The following is a 9,774-nucleotide window of genomic DNA, read 5'->3' as shown; positions in this document are numbered from 1 at the left end:
CGATACGAGGGTTGGCATCAATCTCTGCAAAGCTTTATTCAGCACTCTTCTGACAGCCCTGCAGAGCGTTCCCTGCTCGAGCAGGATGGCAAGACAAAGAAAGAAGCAGCAGGAAAATCCTGCAGCCCCCAACGTGCTCCTCATGGCTGCTTGTGAGCTCTGACTGTCTGGCCTGAAACGTGTGTACAGGCTGCGTCCTAAGTGCCCTGATAAGATTGAGGCTCCAGAATGTGTTGTCCTGAGAACATTTGCTGCTGTTTATCTGTGAGCTGAAAAACTTTCCAAAGTCCCCCAGCCATCAGCCCCGACACCCTGGCTCAGAGCAGATGACAGGCAGAGGCGATACCCAACAGCTTTCGTGCCACGGGGTGATACAGAAGTGGCTGAGAACCCAAAAGCTCAGCCTGAGCTGTTGAGTGGGGTCTGCTGACACCGTGGTGGCTGCTGATACCCAGCACTGCTGCTCTTGTGGCATCCTGTGGGAAAGTGTGGGATCTGTCCCCTCCCCAGAGCCGGCGCGCTCCTCATCCTCCTGGAGCTGGGAGTCAGGAGGTGACAGCCCCATCCTCCCTCCTGCTGCCATCCAGGCTGTCAGACCCAAGTTTGGGGTGAGTATGTGCATCACCACCAGCTTATGAGCACACATAAATACATCAATATATATGCATTTCTCCAGCACAGATGTGTTTAATGTGATGGATGTGGGAAAGGTGCCAGAGGCCCTCTGTGTGGGCACCTGTGTTTTTCTTCTTTGCTGTGCCAGTGGGTTGAGGGTGTTTTAAATATCATGATGTTTGACATCATGCTGTGCCTACTTTCCTTCGATGTGCAGGGTAGGGAAAATGTGGGGAAACCTCCCAGTGTGGTGCTCACTGATGTGGTCCCAAGACTACCCACCCACAACCTGCCTGTCTCTGATTTGCTGATGTTTTCCCAATATATTAGATGTTTAAGTCATTCCTGTAGAAAAATAGTTTCTGGATTTATTTTTCCATTTTTCAGCCAAAACCCCTCCCAAACTACTAGGAGTAAAACTTAATCTTCTTACTGTACACATCCCTATAAATCCTTCCAAACTCAGTGGGGTGTTGTATGGTTTAATGGCTTAATTAGGGAATGTTTATGAAGCACTTCTGATATCCTTGCATGAAAGATGCTGTAGAAGCACGAACTTACAATATTTTCATCACCCAATTAAGCTCAAGCAACATATAGGGAAGAGATTTATTTACATGACTTAAGAATTTTATAATTCTTACAGAGCTTGCAAAAAGCTCAGAGAAGACTTCAGCTGCTCCAGCTACCAACTGCTGACAGTCCTGGAGGTTCCTGGTAACCTGTGTCCTGTGGGAAGGGAAAGCATTTTCTCTGAGAAGTTGGGTTTTTTTCCAATCCTGCAGGGTGGTGAAACATGTTTGGCACTGGGGCTTCCCCCTACAGTTTGAATTCCAGGCAGTAGTTGCACTAGAGAAACCCTGTGAAGATTCTGGAGTTAGGCACTATTTCTGGAAGTCCTCCTCATCAAACAAGCTAAAAATAACAATAAATGCCCCAAGTTTTTTGGCAGGGGGGCAGCAACCAGGGCCCATCGTGCCTAGGTCCCACCCACACAGCTCTGGAGTAAAGGTCTACACGGAGTTATTTGCTTTCTTCTCATCCACACCCCTGATGTCTGCTGGAGCAATGGTTTTAATCAGTGATTTATGTGCTTTTTGTATCCAGAGCAAACACAGAGACATTGATTTCCCCCCACATGCACTGTTTTGTTTGTGTGACTTCAAGTTTTGAAGTTTCTAATCTTCTTCCCAGCTGAGCTGAGAATCTGGCTTGTGCCCCCACCACACAGCCAGTTCCAAAGAGAGGTGGGCAAAACCCCTCTGTTTTGGAGGAATAGCTCCAATATAGAAAAAAAATCTGGGAGGTGAAACAAGTATTCTAAGCAGATGTCAGCTGAATGGGTGGTCTTGAGCAGCAAAACAACCTCTAGGCACTGCAGGGAGGGGTACCAACATGCTGCTCCACAAATGTGGAGTGAGTGTTCACCAGGCTTCCATCTCCCCCTGCCCAAAAGATGCTGCTGAGTGTGTGCAGAGCAGGGTGACAGGCAGGATCAAAGGTGTGGAACAGCTCTTGTGTGGAGATGGATTTAATAGAGGGCAGATAAGGTGAAGGAGGATGTAAGAGAGGGGTACAAAATCATGACTGGCCTGGAAAAACGTGGATAGAAAAGGAGACTCTGGCTCCTCTGATCCAAAGACGAGGGAGGTGTCAAATAAACCAGCAAATGGCATGTGGGAGAGAAATAAAATGAGAGATTCTGCACTGGCTGTGCACTGCAGCTTTGGAGCTTGGACCAGGGGATGCTCTAGATATTCTGGGGTGTTTTGGTGGTTTCAAAATGTGACAGTGCAAAGCAATGAATGAAAGATCCTCTGGGGATTGCCAAGCACAGAGAGTTTGCTGGGATGTCCCAGGGCACTGCTCCTGTGTGCCCACCCTGCCCTTGCTCACAGTGACAGTGGGACACTGGGCAAGGCTGAGCTCTGGCTTGGCACAGCACAGGTATTTTTGTGTTTCTGTTATGTGACACTAATTTGTCAAAAATGAGCAGTTTGCTGTTAGCATCTGCAGACCACAGCTCTGTTTAACACACCAGGGCTGAGCCAAGACAACATTCAGGGTGAGATCTGCCTGCTCTGGAAAGCCTTCTCTGGGACAGTTCTCACCCAGACATGTCAGGGCCCTCCAGCACATCACCAGCCAATGTAACTTCCATATTTTCTCCTCAAGGGTTTCTGAAAAGAGGTTTAGCTACAAAACCTGAGCAAATGCAGGAGCTCAACACTGACTTTTCCCTTTCTATTTCCTCCTAAACACAAAAGCTTCTTCCTCCTTTTGATTCTGTGATTAAATCAAAGCTCATCCTTCATCATTACAAAATTCTTACTGATGTGCTTCCTGACTCTGCACCTCCTAAAATAACCCTCAAAACCAGAGTGTGGAATTTGCAGGCAACCCCAACAAGGGAAGAGATGAGAATCTTGACTCCATGTTTCAGAAAGCTAATTTATTATTTTATTATATATATTATATTACATGAAAATTATATACTAAAACTATACTAAAAGAATAGAGAGAAAGGAGACATCAGAAGGCTAGAAAAAAATGATAATAAAAACCTCATGACTGACCAGACTCCTGACGCAGCTGGACCTGTGTAAAAACAACAACATGGAACCAATCAAAGATGCACCTGTTGGTGAGCAACCTCCAGACCCCATTCCAAGCAATCAGATAATTATTGTTTACATTTCATTTCTGAGGCCTCTCAGCTCCTCAGGAGAAAAATCCTGGCGAAAGGATTTTTCAGAACATATGTCTGTGACACCAGAGGACACCATTCCCCTTGGTGGTGATCAATCAGCGCTGCCTTCTCTCCTTCTTCAGCTACAGCTCCCATTTGGATGGACTTCTAAAATGTAGAATCATGGAACACCTCAGGCTGGAAGGGATCCATGGGGATCACTAATCCCAACTCCCTGCTCCTTGCAGGACCACCCAAAATTAACCCCATGACGAAGAGCACCGTTCTGTGAGTTCTGGCAGGTTTGGTGCTGTGACCTCTTCCCTGAGCATGTTCTCAGTGAGGAACCTGGTCCCAATGTCCAAACTGAACTCATCCTGGCACAGCTTCATTCCATTCCCTCACATCCTATCACTGGCCATGTCACGAGTCTGCTCTGATCTTCCTCCCACCTAAGCCCATGTAAATTTGAAACGTTCCCTCTGCCTTTGATCCAGGTTGCCAGCACGAAGAATCTGGCTCTGAAGTCTGGACAGAGGATGTAGCCAGAAGAGCTGATAGAATTCCAAACCCAAAGTTATCCACAGGACTGTCTTTGTCTTCTGGCTCGCTGGAGACCTGGTCATGTGCAGGTCCACGTGTTTCTTCAGTGTGAGTGAAATTTGGAGAGATATAATGCACTGCTTTTAGCCTAGGCAAAATGCAACAGCTCAACAGATGATTTCAGTCTCATTTACAATATTTTAGTGCTGTATACCATCGCTCCTCTCTCCTTCACTGGCTGTATTTTCTCTTTTCCATGGAACAGGCCTTTCAAATATTGCAGGACCATCATTGCTTCTAATTCAGGATTGTTCCAGGCCCTTACATCCCTGTGTACACTGGGCTCAGATAGCAAAATAAATCTTTGAGTCTTAAAGCCGTTTTTTTAGTTTATCATTTTATTTGGAAGTCACTTTGGGTTTCCCCTCAGCTGTGGAATTACAGCCTGTACATTACATTAGTAGTTATTTTGTCCCTCAAAACACCTTGTCACTGAATTATTTCATGCAGGAACCTTCTTATAACTTATCTCCTCCTCTGACTTTTTCACACTTAAAGGTCACAGTCCTCTGCCTCTGATATCACCAGCTCTCACTGCAGAAAGGGTAAGAGTCCCAACATGTGGCGGGAATTTGAGGAGGAGACAAAGCACTGCAGGAAAAAAAAAAAAGGCTTTTTTTTTTTTTTAACAGTTAATTTATGGGCTGTCAGAGAGGGCAGAAAAAGAGGTAAAAGGAAGGGGAAAAAAGCTTCTGGTTGGAAGCAGGCAGGACAGACATTGCCAAGCAGAATTCACGGCTGCACACAGACGTGGTCCCCACCTCTCCCTTGCTCCCTGTATGGATTTTGCCACCTCTCTCACCACTTCTGAGTGACATTATTTTAAAAAAACATCACCTGGGTGGCACCCACTCTCCTGCCTACCCAACAGCAGCGTGCCCTTGTACAAGGCCTTATAAATGCAGGATCTGTACTCACAGCAGGATCCCAGGGCAGGGGGAAATCAAGGTGAAGTCACCTGGAGAAGAATTCCCCCCAGAACAGCCCTGATGGGGTCTCCAACCTCTGATTTGGATTTTCTTGGGGTACAAACCAGAAGAGAAAGATCTGTCAGCCCAAAGGAGCAGGGACCTGCTGGGTGGGACAAATGGAAGTAAAGCAGGCTGGGGGTGGCCACAGTTAACCCTTCTGCTCCTGGAGGCCTTTCAGCTGCTCGAGCCCAGGTGTGCTCAGAGACTCCCACGTGTCCTGTTTCAAGGTCAGCATCAACTACAAAACTCCCCATGTCCAGATTTAGACTGGAATCCAAAACACATGAGGGACAAGTTAATTTTGCCTCTGATAAAAGGCAGGGGGGGCTGGCCAGCTGATTTTGCTGTCGTTTCAGTAGCAAGTGGAAAGGCAAAGAGTATCCCCAAAGGAGGCTTACCCAGGCTGCACAATTTGGGTTTCCATTTGGCAGGAAATATGTTAAATATAAATGGATTTCCTTTGGAAAAGCAGAAGCTTAACTGAGACAACACACTGTTTTAACACACTTTTAAAGTAATAAAAACTGTTGTAGAGGCTCTGCAAAAAGCCAGAGCAGCAGGTTCTCTCACACCAAACCATATTCCACCACGACATGTCATGCAAGGAGCAGAAAAGCAGGCAATGACAGAACAATGGATAAAGAGATGGAAGGGCATTTATAGATAAATAAGGATTTGTACATATTGAATTGAGTCTCAATGGACTTGCATTCTCTGCCAACATATTTACAAGGAAAAAGGATTAACAAGGAGTTTGGCACGAAGACCTCCATCTATAGAGCAGTTTTTCAGGAGGACCTGCTCTTTGAGAAAAAAACATTGATGTGAGTAGTCTAAAACTACTGTGGAAAAATCCATCTCTCACACAGATGCTGACCAGTAAAATGTTTGCTTTTTTGCTTTCCATGATGAGCAGAGTCTGAGATCTGCACTGCTGCTCTGAGGTAGATTCTGCCTCTGGAAGGACTGTTTATATGCCTTATTATGAAATTATACAGATGTGCTTGAGACTTTACTGTTGATTTCTAACAGGTCTATGTGACTAATTGGCTTTGCTCTGTGCTGGCAAAGGACAAAACTTTGAGGGGGAAGCAGAATATTAAATAAAAACTATTTTTCATGCTTCTTCTAACGCAAAGCCATGATGTGCTTTTAGTTCTATTATCTCATCAGGGTCAGTCCTCTGCAAATTCATTGGGAAAGTGAACAGCTTTGTTAATAATTGTGCATTCCTTGAGGAGGAGGAGTCACCTGGATGCACTACACCTGTAACCAAGCAGGGGATGAAGGATGAATTGTGTGGGGCTGAGCTGCCCACTGGGGTTGAACTGAGACACTGGGATCTGTCACTTCTCCCACAGCACTCCTGGTTCTCCACACCTCTGAAATAACTTGCCCATCACAATCCACCTGAACGCAGTCTCCATCTCAGGTTGCTGTAGCAACTTCATTAATTTCAAGCTGAATTGAGCTGATTAGGTCCCAGGATAGCATCCACCTTAGCCTGCATTCCCACTGCCTGGCACAGCCATGACCTTTAAGCAAATTGTTGCTCTTCTCAGTGTGAGCAGAAGCAGCCACCCACGAGCCTCACCAGATGAGAGTTCCCTATCTTCATCACAATATATTACAGAAAAGTTCAGTCTTGACTCCTTCCCTGCACCATCTGAACCATCAGCATTACTGCCACATTCAGGAGTATGAAATACTCATGCACTGCACTGGATTTGGTTTTTCTGTTCCATTTTCATTAATTCCTGTCCCTCATCTCTATCTGACAGACTCTGTCCATCCCAGGTAAGACTCTGCAGCACAAACACCTCCCCTGCAGGAACAATGTTGTGTATTTTCTTTATTTTTTTTCTCCCCTAAAGTCTATTTTTATTCTGATAGCAAATTAAAATTAACAATCTCAAATCAAATTTTAACAAGTCAAAGCCAAATACTTTGCAGCAAGAATTTCCTGCTTAAGTGTAGAATCCTGGGGAACAAGCAGTGACTGCACTGCCATGTCTCAAACTCTGGGAGCTGGAGAAGGGGCCTGTGAGGAGAGAGAACAGCATTTCCCTTGGGACCAACTTCCATTTGCTGTCCATGGAGACTACCCAGCACAGAACTGCACAAGCCCAGGAATGGGACTGAGGAGTGGGAAAGACAAGTAGAGGGGCATTAAGGCCATCAAAGCCCCTCAAAGCCCTCTGACCCATTTCCAGAAGGATCCAGGGGAATGAACTGCATTTTCATTTTCATTTGCACTTGCATTTGCATGAGAAGTGAGAAAACTAATCCCAGAGCAGGGAAACCTTACCTGTGAAAAGGTACCACCATGAAACCTGGACAGTGCTCACAGGACCCTGTTGGCTGGATCAGTGCTGGAACCAGGACTTGTGATCTCCTTTCCTCTCCTACCTGATCTCCCTTTCACTGTCTCTTTCTTCCCTCTTATACTTTTTATTCCTCTTATTATTAGAGGGTAGGGGCAAAACTCACCACTTTCCATGCTGAGTTTGCAGTTTGCTGATAAAACTCTGTGAGCTTTGTTTTGGGACCATTTTGGCTTTTGCCATTCTTTTTCAACCACAAATATCTGCTATTCTTCAGTTTTCCCTTCCACACAGGAACAGGACAACAACAGTAAGGGAAAACTTCAGATCTGCCAAACTTAAACATTTACATTTATTTGGGTAGTTCATGAAGCCCTAGATGAACACACCTGGATTGTGTGCCGTGAACAGATCAATACTTTACCCACCCACATTTACCAATGCAAGGCTCATAGAATAATTTGCTCATTTTTGTGAATGCATGCTTTTTAAGAAACCTCTCAAACAGGAGTTTCAAAACCACCAGGTATCAGTTTGTTCCGTTCTATTAGGACATCAGCATCATTACCCTGGTGCTGTGTTTGGTTGCTGTTGTTATTAAGTCCTCTGATGTTTGTGCAAGGAAAAAAAATCACTGCACTTCAGATTATTTAACACCTAAATGAAAGGGAGCTGGTTCATCCCACGGAGTTGCTAGGCAGCCATGGCAGAGCAGCAAGCAAGGACAAATAAACAGCTCAAGGAACACGAGCTGCAGCAGGGTAGACCCTGCCCCTGCAAGCATGTGCAAACCACACATTCTGTGAGCAGAAAATTATGCAATTAGGAGAGGAGTAAGGCAAACTGCTTATGAAGCTGCTCTGAAACTTTTCAGCATTTTTTTCCCTTTCAGAAATTTCAGGCAGGAACAAGTCAGTACCCAGGTTCCCTCCTACTCTCCCCTATGGAGCAGAGACACAAGGGACTGGCTCCATTTCTATTATAGGACACTCTCCAGGAGAAAAATTCAGCCTGGGAATTTCAGAAACTTCAGAGCAGTTCAGGTTTTTCATTTTACAAAAAGCACCATACTTGTAATTATCAATTAAACGGGGGGGGGGGGGAAAGGTACAATATTTCACACTGGCATAATCTTTCCAGAGGCTCAAGAGGACACTGTCTCCACTGTCAGAAGGAACTTTGGTTCCTGATATCCTGACACCTGTTTCTTTTGCAAAACTGACCATATAAGTCCTGATTTCACTCCAAAAATTACCAGGTGCTAAGACATCCTTCTGCAGCATCTTCTGACATAATTCATGTTGGTGCATGGGCAACCAGGTAGAGGTTATAGTCATGAAGGAGCAGGGATCATGGAGAAAGGTGCATTCCTCTCCTGGGAAGAGGAGAATTTCCCCACTGGGAAATTGACCCTGGGCACTCTGAGTCTGGCTTATGAACAGCATCCTTTGGTGGAGCACCATGGGCTTTATGAAGCTGGATATATCCAGAGCTGTTCTTCAGCTGCAAAGTGACTATAATAAAGTTCAAAAGGAGATGTATGTCAGTAAATGCAGCAACCACTGACCTTGTTTTTTGGGTTTTTTTTACTTTCAAAAGCAAAACAGCTGTTTTGAGTTGAGTCTGACAAGGCTGGAATTTTGTCACAAATTTACAAGTTCTTGACTTGGAAAGAATGGTTCATATTTATTAAAAAAATCTTTCAAGAAGCTTAGTTTTCTGGATACAAACAACAATCATGAACTGCCTTAACAACATGTCATTTTCTTCTGGAATACTTACATGAAGTGCTTTTCATCTATTTGAAGATGAAAGAACATATTCATTAAAACAAACAAAAAAATAAGGCTGAGTAATTATTTTTGAAGTGGGGGTGGGAAAAAAGGTATCTAAAGATGTGGCAGGTTTCACATGCAACTGATGGGTTTGATTGTCTAAGTGAGAAGGTCTGGGTCTGGTGGGGCACCAACTGGTACAGCCAGAGAGGAGTAAAACACTTCATGATCTCCATGGTGTGGCTCCAACCAGGGCAGAAAAACAGTGCTAGAAGTGCTCCTGTCTCTATAGTGACCTCAGTGGGAGTTTGCAGCATTTCTGCAGGTGTCTGCATGGTAGACACCTTAACTGAAATGAGAATAATCCCCTCCCAAGGTGGTCACAGCAGGCAGAGAGGCTGCACTGCTCTGGGATCAGCTTTTAGAGGGAGTGGTTGGAAGATGAGCTCTGTCTCTGCACTGGGGCTTTCTGCCTGCTGTCTGACCCCTTACAGAGCTGCCTAATGCACCAGATATTTGGGAGATCTGAGCCCATCCAGCCCTGCCATATAAGGGATTTCCCAGAGCGTGTCTCCATCATGCCTGTTGGGTATTATCTGTATAACCCCTTCAGGCTGGATTATCTCCTTTACTGAAATCTGTTCCATATAAGGGGCTGGGAAAGGGCTGTGCTCCTCCATCTGCTCGTGCCTTGGAGTGGTGAAAGGACTGTGTGCCTGCAAGGGCTTGGCTCCAGCCCCAAACCCCCCCATGCTGACAGGGCTGGAGCAGTTGGCATGGGATGGGAGTTTGCTCTC

At 45.3% G+C, this 9,774-nt stretch overlaps 1 long non-coding RNA gene across 1 annotated transcript; it reads left to right on the top strand.

The window, feature by feature from the left end:
* The first annotated feature begins 438 nt into the window (after window positions 1-438).
* On the top strand, window positions 439-8,297 carry LOC311160671. Its single transcript, XR_014616600.1, has 2 exons — window positions 439-608; window positions 3,802-8,297. It is a non-coding gene; the product is annotated as an uncharacterized lncRNA (long non-coding RNA).
* Window positions 8,298-9,774: the final 1,477 nt, after the last annotated feature.

This window comes from Fringilla coelebs, assembly GCF_963513975.1.
Source record: "Fringilla coelebs genome assembly, chromosome: 1".
Classification (NCBI taxonomy): Eukaryota; Metazoa; Chordata; class Aves; order Passeriformes; family Fringillidae; genus Fringilla; species Fringilla coelebs.
Note: the sequence above shows the minus strand (reverse complement) of the source record. Positions and strands in the feature narration are given on the sequence as shown.